The 16,401-nt window shown below is 42.2% G+C and overlaps 1 protein-coding gene and 1 pseudogene across 3 annotated transcripts in view; one reads left to right on the top strand and one right to left on the bottom strand.

Annotated features, from left to right (window-relative positions):
- The window catches only part of Cacna1e (calcium voltage-gated channel subunit alpha1 E), a 479,237-nt gene that overhangs the window by 13,105 nt on the left and 449,731 nt on the right, over window positions 1-16,401 (top strand). The gene's annotated exons all lie outside the window — the stretch shown is intronic.
- On the bottom strand, window positions 3-549 carry LOC100712855 (cell division control protein 42 homolog; annotated as a pseudogene).

The raw sequence follows: 16,401 nt of genomic DNA, 5'->3' as shown, positions 1-16,401 counted from the left end.
GTTCACAGCCGCGCACACCTGCGGCTCTCCTTTGGTTCTGCAGGCTCCAGGGCAGCCAATATTGCTGCCCAAACACATTCTTCAGGCCTTTCTGGTGAACATAGAGCACCCCACATACCTGGCAGCCTCCAGATCGCGGGCTAGCTTTTCAGCAGTCTCTGGAGTGACAGGTTTCTGTCTGTTCTTGGCAAGTTTCTCAATAGTAGAGGGGTCATCTCTGAGATCAACTCGGGTTCCAACAAGCAAGAAAGGAGTCTTTGGACAGTGGTGAGTTATCTCAGCACCCACTTTTCTTTCACATTTTCAAATGAGGATGGAGAGACCACTGCGAAACAGACTAGAAATACATCTGTTTGTGGATAACTCAGTCATCGTAATCTGTCTTAATCTTCTTGCCCTGCAGTATTAAAAAAACCAATCATAACTGTGACTGCATAGTTGTCAAAAAGGTACATATTCAGATGGAGATTTACTTGTTGTATACGATATCAGGAGACCTATTTTACCAGCAGCATCATCACCCACAATGACACATTTAATTGTCTGCATTGTGGAGATAGTTTAAATATTTCACATTTGATGTTGACCTCAGCTTCTCTGCCGGGGTTGTTGGCAGCAGTGCACAGGGTCTCCTTGGCGACTGGACAAGGGCATGCACCTGACCTCACCCCAGGTTTTGTTTTTTGTTTTGTTTTGTTAGTGCAATGTTTGAGTTTTCCAGGGTGAACCTTCTTTGAGGAATGGGATTCTGTATTGCTCACTGCTGTGTCCCCAAATCTGGCTCATAGCAGTGGTTTAGTCACTGTTGGATGAAGGATTATAGGTCTTAGGGAATGAAAGGGAGTTGAGGAGAATGGGAATCCATTCTTCTGGATCCCAGTCCTTGACTCCCGAGGAACTGACGCTGATCTCAGAACTGACGCTGAGCTCCTGTGGGAGACAGTTGTGCCAGAACTCAGCACTGTTGCTCTCTGCACACTCCTCACACCACTGCCTCAGACCGGGTACCTGGTGCATGCTGAGCACCCAGTCCCCAAAGGTAGTACTGACCAGCTGCTCTGGGTGACTTATTTCCCGGAGCCTCCATGTAGGGACAGTGTTTGCCTCTTACAGCTTATGTAAAGATTGAATGGGTGTAACTAATCTACCATATTAGCTAGAGAGGGTCAGTGCTGGTCTGAGAACAGGAGTGGGTGCAGGGCTCCTCTGGGCAGGGGAAGACAGAGTGGCAGGTGGACCTCTGGCTGGGCATTGCTCACTTTCTCGATGTGATGTTCTATGGCACCTCAGAGCCTCTAGCCCAGGAGAAATTGATTATATGAATATATGAAATATTCATGAGAAGCAGACGGTGCAGAGGGCCTTGGATCTCACACCCTTGGGTGTGGCTGTGGTAGGAGGTGGGACGCTAATGTGTGAGGGTTTGGGGGAGGCGAATCTGTAGTGTACTCAGCCAGAAAGACACTTACACAAAGATGTTTAAAAACCCATTTGCACCCACCCCATTTCATGGATTTTCTCTCCTTTTTAAAGTTTTCATGACACAATTCTCAAAGTCAAAATATGGAATGCAATGAAATAATTTACTTTGTAAACTGTAGGATTTGTAAAGTGTGTATAATGTCAGCTGTTACTTGGGAAATAGCTCCTCATACGTTTGCTGTTTTATTTGGCTTCTAATGGTAGAGGATGTTTGAGATTTGTGCTGCTACCAGCCTGCCACTGACGAATTTTAATTTTTGTTTTGGGTGATTCAGAAACAATTTTCTAGTTTTGGGGATATAGAGCACGTATTGATATTTGAGGGGCTGTAACAGATAAAATTATCCCCCAGACTTACCCTAAATCTAGTATGTCCAAAAACTATTATACTTCAAGTATAGTGGTTCTTAACCTTTGTAGTTAGAGATTTTTTTTTTTTTTTTTTTTTGGGTACTGGAGATTGAACTCATGACCACATACTTGCCAGGTAGGTGCTTATGCTGCTGAACTAAATCCCCAGCCCAAGAGAAATTTTTAAGAATCTGAGGGAAGCTAAGGTCTCCAACTGGTAAAATGCATGTCCCAAAGCCTCGGTAACATCAGAACCCAAAGCCTGCCAAAGGACACCCTACCTGGGTCCTTGGTGGGTCACCTGAGAGGGAGTGTACATATCATAAGTCCACCACAAGAAGACTAGCCTGAGTCAGCAGACAAGCGCTGGTGGAGAGACAGGCCTGGAACTTGCTCTGGGTAAAACACTGGGTGGAACAGGCACCGTGTAGGAAGCAGTGTTCTCATCCTCAGGGTGCAAACTGGTTGTTTCTGAGACCACCTCCTGCACCACAGGGGAGGGGATCCCTTTCTCAGCTTTAGGTCTGGATGTTGTGAGAAGGCCTGCAGGAAGTGGCCCCCAGGAAGACAGCGAGGGTGAGCTGAGGGGGATGGCATAGTCTCCCAGCTTCTTGCACGATGAATCATGAGACAGTCTGCGGAAGGGGCTTCTCCTCAAGGGTCTCACATTCACTCTCCTTCCCCACTGCTCTTTCTTCTCTCTGCTCTCACTCCCTCCCGGAATTAGTTGTTGTCTCCCGGAGTCCACATCCATCACTGCTTCTGAGAACCAGTGTCCTCTGGTTCCCGCGGCTCCTTTGCGCCCCACACTCCCATTCTACCTTGTCTCTCTTGGTTAATTTTTTCAAATTCACTTGTTATTGTGGAAAATTTCAAACATGTACTAAAGGAGAGAGACTAGCACAATGAACCTCACATACCCACTTCCTAGCTTCAGTAATTACCAGTGCGTGGCTAATTGTTTTCACCTAAACTTTCTTGTTTACCTCCCCACCGAATTATTTTGAAGCAAGTCCCAACTATAATATATTCTATCTGTAAATATTTAAGTATCAATTTTTAAGATAATGGTTAAAAACATGACAATTATATTCCCCCAAGTTAACAATAATTTCTTAATATCCTCAAATATCTAGTTGGTGTTTAAATTTCCCTAGTCATGTGATGTTTTTTCTGCAGTTGGTTTGTTTGAATCAGAATCCAAATAAGCTTTACACAATATATTTGTCTTAAAGGTTTGTCTGAATCTGTGGATTCCCTTCTCCACTTTGTTTTGGGTCTTATAGTTTAGGGTTTTGACCCATGATCACCTTTTTGGTCATTTCCCTACATTCTGAATTTTGCTGATTGCATCCCTATTGTATTGCAGCACATTTCAGTTCCCTATAACTCGATACTTAAGTCCATCTGAGTCAGGTTTGACTTCTTATTATTTTGCAAGGTGACATTCTTGGGGGTGGAACAAAGGCCCATGGTATCTGCTTGTTTCTCTTCTTGACACGCTCACAGCTGCCGAGGATCCACACAGGGGTTGGCAAAACTTTTCTGTAAAGGGCTAGACAGTAAATACTTTAATTTGTGGCCCATGGGGTCTCTGTTTCAACTGCTCAGTGCTGCTGTTGTAGCTAGGAAGCGGGCACAGCTAGCACATAAGTGACAGGAATGGATGAGTTCCACCAAAACTTTATTAATAGAGGTAAGTAGACCAGATGTAGTCCAAGGCCCTTAGTTTGTTGATCTCTTCCTAGACTATTTCATTTTAGACTTACAAAAAGCAGCTATTAAAATCTTGTTGTGCCTTCCTTATTTACTAGTTAGAATACATTATGTAGAGAACATTGCCTTGCATTATTTAACTACTTTCATTCTTTCTGACCCCTCATTGAGGATGATTCCCGCATTCCACTACAATCGTTCTTTCTAAAGTCATCAGGGACCTTCTTGTTGCTCAGCTTGTTGGTCAACTTCAGTTCTCATCGTGAGATTCTTGATCTATCAGTAATTGATATGACTAACTATTGCCTTCTCCCTGAAATGCTTTATTCATCTGGCTTCTGGAATATTCCACCCTTTCCTGATATTTTTTCTACCCCATTGGTAACTTCTTGGATGCTGCCATTTTTTTTTATTAGCCAGCCTGTGAGCTCTGGCCACTTCAGGCCTCAATCCTCTGCCTTCGTTTTTTTCTTTTGTCCACAGCCATTCATGTAGGCCTCTGACTTTAAACACCACCTGTGGACAGAGGACGTCTAAACATATATCTGTCACTGACCTTCTCCCTGCCCACGACATGTGTCCATCCACTTGCCCACAAGTTATTTCTCTGCGGGTGTGTGAGAGACATGTCACATTTCACTTGTCTGGTCATGAGTTGTTCTTCCCCATAAAACCTGCTTATTCCGTCTACCTACTTCAGTTGTAACAACTCCATCTTTCTAATAGCTCAGGCCAAAAGCCTTAGCATCATTCATAACCTTCTGAGTTTGTTTGTTTGTTCTTCTTCCCACATATATCTGTGAGAAAATCTTGTGGGTTATGTCTTCAGGATACATCCATTTCTCACTATCTCCGCTGCACCAGTCTGGTTCACATTACCACCATCCCTCTCCTGGATTGTTGCCTGACTCTACACCTAACTAAAACAGGTGGTCATACTACCTTGTCTGGGGTGCATTTTCAGCCAAGCAACCCATGGGCCCCTTAAAATCTGTAAGGCAGCTCGCAGTACACATCCGCTGACCTGTGAGTGCTTCCCATCTATCACTGAGTGAAGTCAAAATCATTGAGGGGGCCCAAAAGCCCTGTAAAGTGTGAACCTTTCTGCATCCTGCCCGTCTCTGACTTGTGTCCAGCAGCTCCCCCATTCCTCTGCTGCCATCACACAGCCTCCTTATTGTGCTTTAAGTATCCTGGGGACATTTTTCCTCCAGCTCTTTGGCCTTGTTTTTCCTTCTGTATGTCCTGGTCTTCCCTAGACACCTGCATGGCTTGTCCCTCAATCACCACCTTGAGATCTTTGCTCAAATGTTACTATCAGGGAGGCCTTTCCTGATCACATGACTGTTTCCTGATCATTATACTCTAGGAAAGACCTCAGGATCTCCAGCAAAGAGAAGCCACACTGGCTTTCTCCTGAGAACCTACACAGGGAACATCTCTTGCCCCTTCCTTGTCCTCTGCCCTGCCTGGGCCTGTAGCTGAAGATGGTGTTTTACAACTGAATGGTTTGTTCTATCGTCTCTGTCTCTGTGCAATGCATTATCAGCCCCCTCTTTCCAAGAAAGAAAACTGTTTTCCATTTCCTTAAAAAATAATCTCTCAGACACCTCGGGGTAGCTGGGCTAGCTGGGATCTGGGATGGGGGAATCTTCCTTAGATTCACAGGCGACCCTGGGGATGTGTTCTTCCTTGTCTTCACTTGTACATCCTGGAGCTAAAACTTGCATTGGTCCAGAAAAAAGTACAGGTGGTCTCTCCTTTGGGCCTTTTTACTTTCTATCTATCATCCAGGGATGATCCGGCCTTGGTTCCTCTCCATTCATCTATGTGAAAATTGTATCTGTCATTTTGAATTAGAATCCACACCTGACATATGGACACGCATGTCCCTGCTGGGGGAAATGTGGATGATGTCATGAAGCAGAGGCATCTACAAAGCTGCCACCCAGGGGTCTTTCCCCAGCAGGCCGCTCAGGTCCAGTCCTCGCCCTCCCTTCTGTTATTAGACTTGGTGAGCCATACGGAGCTGTTGGAGAGCACCGAGTCCAGCCCCCTTTCCTCTGCAGCATCCCTGGAGCAGTCGTTCAGAGTGCCGCACTTCCTATCTCCAAACAGGCCTATGCACTAGGAAACATTGCAGACTTCAGTCGAATTAAGTTTCCTGCTGCGGCTCCTCTTCTTTCTCCTCCTCCCCTCCTTCCTTCTTTTTGCTGCTGCTGTGATTCTTCATCTTCTCTGTCCCCTGGTCCTCATTCTCACCCTTCTGTCTCTCCTCCTTTTCCTGTTGTCTTCTGTCTTTACTCCCCCCTTCCCCTTCCTCTTCTTGTTCTTCTTCCCCCTCTCCTCCTCCTCCGGCTGCTGCTGTTAGAGACGAACCTCAGAGCCTGGCACATGCCAGCCCAATGCTCTACCGCTGAGTTACACCCTAGTCCTCTGTATCTTCAGGATACTTCTGTCAGGACTGTTTCAATACTTGATCCTAAAGTGAGGACTTGACTGAAGCTAGAAATAATTACGGTCGCATTTACTAAGCGATGAGTGTCTTGAAGGATCCCTCCACTTCACTTCTGTGTTCCCAGCTTTGTGGCATAGCAGACTGGCATAGCCGGTGCTTGATAGGTGTTTGTTGGGGATGACAGTAAATAATGAACCATGACTTATCAAGCATTCATGTTGTGGTGAGCACTACTCTAAGCCCTATGTATACTTTAAAACAATTAAGTGCAGTGTTACTATTATCATTGAAATAATGAATAAACAGGCTTGGAAATAGTAAGTATCTCATCGGAGACGATGGAGCTATTAAACACTGTGAAGGATTCAAACCCTGGAGGGGTCAACACTAAAATTCACACTCATCTTTGTATACTGCTTGCAATTTATGTTGTTCTCTTTATTTTTATTGTGGCAAAAATACATATAACATAAAATTGACTGTGATATCCGTGTTACATATACAGCTTAATGGCTTTAAATACATTTACCTTGTGTAATTAAAATCTTTTTTCAGTACGTTTTCATCTTCTCAAAGTCTGATTCTACCCATTAGAAAGTAATTTCTCTTCCTTCTGTCCTTCTCCCAGGCCACCCAGTCATAATTCCACTTTCTGTATTAATGAGTTTGACCTTATAGGTACTTCCTATAAGTGGAATCATACAATGCTATTTAATATCTGGCTTGTTTCTCTGAATATATATATATATATATATATATTTTTTTTTTTTTCTTTTTTAAGTGGGAAGTAGTTTTAAAATTTTTTCTTCATTTTCTTAAGATTTTTATGTCATATATTTAAGGAATGCAACATGATATCTTGATATAAATGTGCACAATGAAAGGGACACATGGTCAAAAGTATTTTGCTGTTATATTAATGCTTTAATTAATAAGCATATAAATGTCATTTGAATCTGTGAAAATACATGTGAAGTAAAAAATGTTAAGGAAGTAGAATTGTAGAACCAGTGAATGATTTTAAAATTTTATAACACAGTCGCAAATTACCTTCCGTGGAAGTTGTATGATTTATTCATTTATTGGCATAATACCAGGTTCCTTGTATTCTTGCCAACATTGTATTACAACACTTTTTAGCCCTTGACTAAGAGATGAAAAATGGTATCTCTTAATTGTAATGTGAATTTCTCTTATTGTGAGACCACACATGTTTTCAAACATTAAGAGTCATTTATATTTCCTTCCCTGTGAATTCTTTGTTTATATCTTTTGTGCATTTTCTTATTAATTTGTAGAAAATCTTTGTATACTAAGAAAATTAGCTCTTTCTGGTACAAAGGCAGAAAATGTTTTCTCAAATTAATTCACAGACTTCTTTTGGGGTTGTTTGTGTTTTCATGACAATTTTTGCATTTTTGTACCGTTGAATGTGACAGTCCTTTGATTACTGTTTTGGTTTTATACTACGCTTACAAAAGCCTTCACAAGTACAAAATTTACACTTTTCCTTTTTACTTCTCGCTCTGTCACAGTTTTAGTTTTTACATTTAGATTTTTTATTCATTGATAATTTGTTTTGATATAAGACTCGAGGAAAAGATCCTATTTTTTTCCACATCTACTCACTTGTCCCAATTTCATTTATTAAACTATTCATGTTTTCCTCACTGACCTGAAGTTCAATATTTCTTCTAGATCTATAGATCTATTTCAGAATTTTCTATTCCATTGCTTTGATTCTTTTCCTGTTCATATGCCAAAAATGTGTGTTTTAAATAATACAATTTTCTAGTTGCTTTAACATTTAGTAGAGCTGGTCACCTTTTGTGTATTTATTTTTCAGAATTTTCCTGGATTTTATTATCTATTTATTGTTCTAAAAAACTTTAAATTTTTATATCCTCCTCCCAAAATGTATTGGTAATTTTATACATTCGGTTTATAATCAGCTTTGGAATACTTTTTATCCATGAAAATGGTAGGATTTTCCAGTTGTTCAAGTTCTTGTTTTGTTTCTTTAAATCATTTTTAAGTTAAAAGTGTCTTAATACATCTTGCATATTTCTTATTAAATTTATTCCTATGTTTCAGTGTTGTTTTCATCTCTTACTGTAAGGAACCATGCTTTTTTAGCTACCAGGGATCTCCTTATGCTTTTGGAAACAGAGTCACTGCTGCTTTTGTACTCTCAAGGCCTGGAGTGGTACAAGGGTCTTTAAAGATAAAGTCCCTTAAACACTGCCATTTACATCAAACTCAGCCAGTGATTTTCCATTTGGCTTTGGTTTCTGAGTAATGTGTGAGGCTCTTTATTATCCTTCTACAAAAATCCTTTATACACATGATTTCACTAGATCCAATAACCCTGAGGTTGACAAAGATTTGTATATGTATGTGTGGTGTCTACTTGGAGAGGAAGTAGTTGTCACTAATGCAACCTAAGACACTTACTTGAGATCACACAGTAAGGATGGACTAGAAAAGAACTCCCAGTCCACCACAGTCCAAGGTCTTAAAATTTTTTCTCTTTCCTCCTGGCAGCCCATATTCCTACCTACTCCAGGAAGACCTTTTTATCTCTGATTTTAGAGTTTTTCTCCATTCTAGTCTTCTTCTTCCCTAGTTCCACACTTGCAGCTCTGGGTCTGCTACGGAGTGAACTTCAAACTGTATGGAGCACATCCTGCAGCCTAGCTGAAATACCTAGAGGTCTGCTGCTGCCTTCTACTGCTCTCTGAATGTTTACTGAGGCAGAATGTGGGTGAGTTTGTCACTGCCAGAGTCTGGGTTGATGAGTTGACAGCTCAAATTATTTTATATTGCTGCCTTGATTTCTCGGAGAGAGTAATGAAACTCTCCCACCTTCCTTTGCCTCTATACAAGGATTCAAGGCAATCCCACCTAGCTTCCGGTTTCAGTAGGGGTTGACTTGTGCTCTGAAGGAGGCTCAGTGTTCCCTGCCTGACAGGGAACATTTTCCATGGGCCCAGCCCGTCTGGAAGGCATCTATCCCTCTAGCACATCAAAGCCTTCTCTTGTATGTGACAAAGTGAAATGCCCAGTCCTGGCTACGGGCAGAGTTTCAGTCTCTTACGTCATTATTTTTATTTATGTATTTATTTATTTATTTTTATTAACATAATAATTGTGTATTTATGGTGTATAGATTCAACACATGAATATAGTCTGTACTGATCAAATTAGAGTAATTAGAATTTCCGACTCCTTACGCTCCTCTCTTCTTGTTCATTTAGCCATTCCATTTCTGGGTACATAGCCAAAGGAAAGGAAATCAACATATCAAAAGAATTTATGCACATCCATTGTGGCACTAATCACAACAGTCAAGATGGGGAATGAACATAGATGCCCACTGACGGATGAATGGATGCTGAAAATGTGGCATATATACACAGTGAAATGCTATCCAACCATCAAGAAGGAGAGCCTATCATCTGCAGCATAATGGATGGAAGTGAAGGATGTTAGATTAACTGAAATAGACCATACACAGAAAGGCAAAGACCATGTGCTCTGTTTCATTTGTGGAAGCTAAAAAAGTTGACCTGGACATAGAATAGTGATTACTATAAGTTGGGAAGATTTACAGAGAGAAGGGACAGAGAGGAATGTTGGCTATTAGGTACCAAAACACAGGTACTTCTACCTGTGTTAAGTCGTAGTGTCTAAAGCACTTTAGAAGCTTTAAAGCACTGAGGAGCTTTAGTTCCCTCCTTTTTGTTTTAATTATTCTTCTTCAATTGTTCTTAGAAGTCATTGCCACTCTTTATTCTGCTTTCTTCCCCACTAGACTAGTTACCTGGACATCTTCCTTGGAGATTAATTTATTTATCCACCAATCCAATAGCTTTTGTTGGATGCTAAATCCATGTCAGACATAGTTCCAGGTGCTGACGATACAAAGATGAACGAAAAAAGTCCTTGAGAGCAGGGAGGTGGGAGGAAATAAACAATAAGAAAGTAATTAGAAAAATAAATTAGATGTTTTATCATAGTGAAGAGTGTCATGAAGAAAACAACACAAGGGCATATGAAAGAGGGAGATGTGAGACTCTCTTCCAAACTTGGTGGGCACGGAACTTTCCAAGGAGATGATGCTTAACTGTGTCTTGAACCACTAGAGAGAGCTGACTATGCCAAGATCTTGGGGAAGAGCATTCTAGGCAGAAGGAAGAGCAAGTGTAAAGACCCTGAGGTAGATGTAAGGAACAATTGGAATTGGTACTTTCACCAGGATCATGAAGAGCTGAGATCCAAGGGAGATCCTGAAGGGGTGGGGTATGGGGAGCTCATTGATGTCGCCTAAATTCTTCTGAGAGTGCAGATGCTTTTCTTCCTGAAGGTCTTGGAAGTTCACTAAGAAAGCAGTTTGAGGGAAGAGTAGAGCAGCCGTCCTGCTACCTTTATGGACAAAATGAACCAATTAGGGAAAACCTCAGTTTGAGTGGTTGGAAATACTGTTGATCCCAGGACTGCATTTGGTAAAGCCAGATGAATTATACTATGTATAACAGACCACCACTTATCTCCATGTGGTATGAATCCTGTAAGAGCCATTAGTAGAATAGGAGCAGCCCAAAGCACATAAAGGATTTCTTTCATTAGGTAAGGATTCTGGGCTGATGTTTCCTGAAAATTCTAAAGCTTTTTAAAAAAATCTGTTGTCAGGACCCATAGTGGCCCCTGTGGTTTGCACTGACTGAGTTAGTGGAAATTAACCATGGAATTTAACCATGTCTGTGATCATTCTCACCATCATACCATGGCCTTGCTCCACCACTACCCAGCATCCATAGACCAAGGAAGTTTCTGAGGAGGTGATAGTTTAGGTCTGATAAACTGAATCGTGAACCTGTCAGAAAAAAGTGAACACAGTCTGACCCTGGAATTAAAGATAGTGTGAGCGGGTCTGGCAGCAGCCCAACAGTATGCTGCTCCCTGGGCCTTCTCAATTTGCACAATCATCCCCATTCAAACTCCTTGGAAAGTGGAGCCAGAGAGGCATTGTAAGGCACAGCGGGTTGTCACCTGCTATGCAGATTGTTGGTGATTACCTTGAAGTGCTGATGGTTTAGATTAACATTTGAGTTAAAGTCAGGTCAGCCTCTATACTAGGAAACACTGGATGATGGAGGATAGTCACACATGTGATGGCTTAATTTTTCCTCACTGTATTGTTTGGCTACTGTCTCAGTAACTTTTCTTTCATTGATGAGACAAAAATACCCAACACTCAAAATTAAAGGAGAAAAGTTTTATTGAGCTCACAGTTTGTGAAGATTTTGGCCAATATCAGCTGGCTCTAAGGCAGAGTGGTGATGGCCAAGGGACAACTCTTCAAGGTGGTGGAAGACAGCAAAACCAACAAGAGAAAAATGGGGGTGAGCAAGCCTCTTTTACTCCTTTATATTATAAGCAAGCTACTGACTCTGCTGACTCCTATCATCTCGATGCCCTCTTCTTGCACAGACTGAGGATTTTTACAAAATGAGGACCCTGGCCCCTGCTGAGTTACTTAGTCAAGCTTCTAAACTTCTTAAGTTGACACAATGAATCAGTCATAACAATCCACCCCTTGTCACCTTGGCAACCAGAGGTATTTCTTTAAACTGGTTTCCAAATGCATAGACATACTTATCATCTCACAGCTTAAACATTATGACACAGGCTTAACAATTCTCAAGAACCAGTATTAAGTCTGTCAACGTTATATTACATTAGAACCATAACATTCCATCCCTGGATCCCCAAAGATTTATGTACATCTGTTTACGCAAAAGGCATTAGTCTATCTGCAAGAGTTATCAAAGTCCTAACAGTTTCAGCATTCCTGAAAAGTCCAAGTCCCAAGTCTCCTCCAAGATGTATGGCAAACTTAGCTGTGAGCCCTTGTATAAATTAAAAGAAAGTTAAACATTTCCAACATTCAATGGCACAAAACAAACATTTTCATTCCAAATGTTACAAACGGGGAAATACAAAGAATTGGGATACAAAGCAAATTCAAACAACATTAAGTTGTGCAGCATCTGAGGCAATCTGTGGCAAGATGTGAACTCCAAAGGGCTTAGGTGGCTCCACCTCTACAGTACTTCCTGTGGTAGTAGCTCCCATGGCTTCTCTCTTAGGCTCACTTTGCTCCCTTTTTGCAGTTTTCCTTAAATGATCCACGTTTTTAGCTTTCCAAACTTCTGGGGTCTGCATTGCACCCCCTCATAGCTTTACATATCGCCTTCTTAGGGGCATGCTTCCTTCTGAAATCAGGGTGGAAACCTTCTTCACCCCACGACTCTTGCAGTACACATGCACCTAAAACTAATACCATGTGGATGATGCTAAGGTCTATTGCCGGATGGAGCAGTAGCCAGGCTTCCCTCTCTCTTCGATGTAGGGGTCAAGTATCTGGATCTCTGGGCACTCTGAATCCAACTCTGAAGAACAAATTTTCTATGTCGCTGTCATTCTGGAACATGGTGTTCTGTAGCTTTCTCTTCAAAGTAAAGTGTTTCACCTTTGCAGTTTTGAGGCTGTGAAAGGTGGAGACTTGATCCTTCTTGTGATGCCCTCAGGTCATCATTTGTATTCTTCTGTTCCTTCTCAGCAGTCAAGATTCCTTCTGCTCTATTTTTGCAGTACAGTCCACAGCTTTACTGGAACTTTCCTTCTAGCCAAATTCACAACATTTTAAATCATCTTGTTGGGCTCTTTGCTCTTGATTTGTAACATAAATCTGGCTAAAAGCTCACAACAATAACCATGCCACAGCCTCAACATTCAACTGTCATGAAATTTCTTCTGATTAATTAGTCCACTATCCTTAATCTCAGTCTCAGGCAAAGTCTCTGGGCATGAGCAAAATGCAGACAAACTTTTTACCAAGCCATAACATACACTGTCTGGAGGTTAAGAGCCAAGCAGAAACCTCCTGAGCCTGGTCCTGGCAGGACAAGGCAGGATTTCTATCAGCCTTTTGATCTTCTGAGCTCTGACCAGCTCTCTTGAACAATTTAAGGCAATCTGGATCTACTCTTTCAGGTGACATCTTCAAGCCTTTCAAATCTCTTCCCAAAAGCCATTCTCAAAGGCTCTTGAACCACATGATCAGTATAGTCACAGCAATGACCCCATTTCTCTGGTACCAAATTCTGTCTTAGCTACTTTTTTCTCATTGCTGAAACATAATATCCAACACCCAAAATTAAGGAAGAAAGGTTTATTTAACGCACAGTTTGTGAAGGTTTCAGTCCACATCAGCAGGCTCTAAGAAGAGCAAAAAGGGGGCAAGTGATCTCTTTTCCTCCCTTATATTTTAAGCAAGCTACCCACCCTAGGGTGAGTGCAGCACTCATATCATGTCCATGCCCTCTTTTTGCATAAGCTTAGGATATTTATAAAGTGAGGATCTTGGCCCCACGATGAGTGACTTCATTAAACTTCTAAGTTTCTCAAATTGACCCAATGAATCAAGCATAGTAACTGCACATGGAGTCAGTGGTCCATGGGCTGTGCCTGCAACATAAGTTGGCCACTGAAGAAGCTGCAGCCCTCAAATAACTCCCCACAATCGGGCAGTGACAGAGCCTCCAGTGATCATCTGGTTGGGTAACTCCAGGGCCACTGTCAGAATGTCATCTAGTGGGTGGGAAGCATCACAAACATGCACACTGGCAAGGACAGGCTGATCAATAGAAATTGGGGCTCACTGAGAGAAGAGATTTTAGCAAGGAGTTACTCAACACCTTCAAGTTACAGGCAGAAGTGAGACCCAGGAAGGTCAGAGAACTTTCTGAAGTTTCCCAGACATGTCTGAGCATAGGTCTACCTTCTAACCAAAAGTTTTCTGATGGAAGGAGGAGAGGGGGTCAGGATAAAGGACATCAGGTACTGAGGGAAAGCTTTGCCTCCTCCAGCTGTGATCAGTTCTGGTTTCCTCTCTTACACAAGACAAAGTGTTCCTGATAAAAAGTCCATTTGACATTTTAGGTGGGAGTTGCCCAAAACAGACCCTCTCTGACAAGAGCTTAAAGGCACATAAGGATTGGAGGAGTGGTGAGGCCATGCATGGTCATCGAAGGCACTGAGTGTCACCCCCAGGGCACCTGCAACTAGCTCTTCTCTCTGTAATGCACTTCCTCAGATAGCTCCATAGTTCATTCCATCACTCTTCATAACTTTATTTAAAAGTTGTTTCCTTTGGAAGATTCCCCTTGGTCATCCTTCCCAAAAGTTTAGGCCAGTGTATCCCTGTTTTATTTTCTCTTCCTTAGTCCTTGGTGCCATCTAAAACAGCATTTTCACTGTCCTGAAAACTTCTCTATATTGTCTGTGTCCCCATTTGGATGTTAACTGTAGAAGGTAAAGGATCTTTGTCTGGTTTTTTGCTTCTGGGTGGCCTCCAGCAGAAGGTGGAGGACCACCCAAGAAATCAGCCTGCGTTGATTTTGAAACCCTGTCTTTGCTCTGTCACAGGTGGGCAACATCTGTAGGTCCAAGATTTCCCTGATTGTGCATTTCCTACAGATTTTCCTGAAGCCTTCTTTGCAAATCTTTGGTCAGGATTCTATTGCTTCCAGACCCTCCATAAAAGGAGTCAGCTAATCTGAAGTGTGAGTGAATATCTTTACTTCGTTATCTTTTAACTAAAAGTTCTTGGATGCTCATTCTTTCATGAAGGGGAATTCTAGATCACTTGGCCAGACACAGAGAGAAAGCTGATGCCGGACTTCCACTGGCTGCCTCTTACATCCTGAGAGTGGCTGCTGACTCCTTCTTCTTGGGCCAAAGCCTGGCACATATGGAAGTCTGTGGAAGCAAACATCGAGCACTGTGTCCTGCCCTTGACTATGGTCCTGTACAGACTTGCTGAGATCAGAGCCTTATACCTAGAAGGTACACAGTAAATGTTTACTAAGTGAGTGTCACATTAATCAAGAGGGGCACAGCTTTGAGTAGCATTCTCCTACAGTTAGCAACAAGGAAATATTTACTACCCCATATTTTTGGACTCAGATCCTTTCTGCCCTCATTTTGATGAATGATCACCAGTTTCTTTATATTCATCAGGATCACAGCAATAAAGCACACAACAGGTTGGTACTACAGGTTATTGAGCCCTAACCTGATTTCCTTTAGGACTATTTCTCATTTTCTCATACTTTAGTATGACCACTCATGCAGCCAGAAAGTCCTGGGTATCTTCCCAAGATAAATAAGATATAAAATGAAAAGGGGAAGAATAAAATATGCCTTCCCTTCTTTGCCTTTTCTTTTCTTTTCTTTTATCCTCAAGATAGCTCCTTGGCTTTTTGCCCATGAGTCAGTGCACAGCTTGTTTGAGCATCGTAAGGTAGACATAGCTCCTACTCTAGAAGGCTGTGATTCAAAGAGCTTCTAAACCCCTCCTTCTATCTGCAACCGCAAACTAAAGACCCACAGATTCAGGGGTGGTCTGGCAAGAGGACCCCCTACTTGTCTGGATACTGATTCTACCCCTGCAGGGATTCTGGGTCTGTAGTGACTCAAGGCCTCAATTCACATTACTGTTCTAGTTACAGCTGGGGTTAATGATTGTGTCAGCTCTCTAGGGTGTCAGCTGGTGACAACAAGCAGATCTCAACCTCCTGGATGAGGTTGAGGCCAACCCTCTAAAACCCTAAGGGATTTTTTGGGTATTGCGCTCTGTCATGTTTCTAGTTAGAAGTGCTTTAACATGATAAATATTTTCCTTTTCTTATCAAGAAATGACAATGTCCCAGCTGAAGGCATAAAAGGCACTTTGAATGGGCATTAATTACTGAGGCTACACAAAAGCTGCCTTAGGGAACTGTCTAGAGGTGGCTGCTGGGCAGCACACAAGGGAACCTTGGGGAGGGCTGCCCAAGGTCACCTGGACCGGGAGAGAAAAGAGCTGTGTTTCCTCACCTGCTTGGGTGACCTTAGGTAACACTGGTCACTGTTCAGACAGGACCACTTTCTGCTGGGTCACTCCTTTGTGTTGCCACCATCTGGTCCTTAGTACTTAATACTTATGTTTGTGAGGGTTGGCCTGTGGCAGGGAATGAGTAGGGCCACTTGCTCCAGATGCTAATCATCCACCAAAGCTATGGATTCTAAAGTGAATAATTAGTGTTTATAGTTATAACAATCAACTCAGCCCCATTTCTTAAGATCATCTGTCTCAAAGAGGTGTGTGTGTGTGTGTGTGTGTGTGTGTGTGTGTGTGTGTGTGTGTTGCCTCTGCAGGCTTTCTGCTTTCTACTATTTCCTTGCATGCTGTCTCCTGGGAAATGCAAGGCAGGTTTCCAGGAATGGGGTTAGTTCTCTTCCTCCTACTCTGTGCTCCAGACCTACAGACACATCCTACTTTTACC

The sequence above is a fragment of the Cavia porcellus genome, unplaced genomic scaffold, assembly GCF_034190915.1.
Source record: "Cavia porcellus strain 051 isolate PalLab524CR breed Dunkin Hartley unplaced genomic scaffold, mCavPor4.1 scaffold_29, whole genome shotgun sequence".
Classification (NCBI taxonomy): Eukaryota; Metazoa; Chordata; class Mammalia; order Rodentia; family Caviidae; genus Cavia; species Cavia porcellus.
This window is presented reverse-complemented; position numbering and strand designations above follow the sequence as displayed.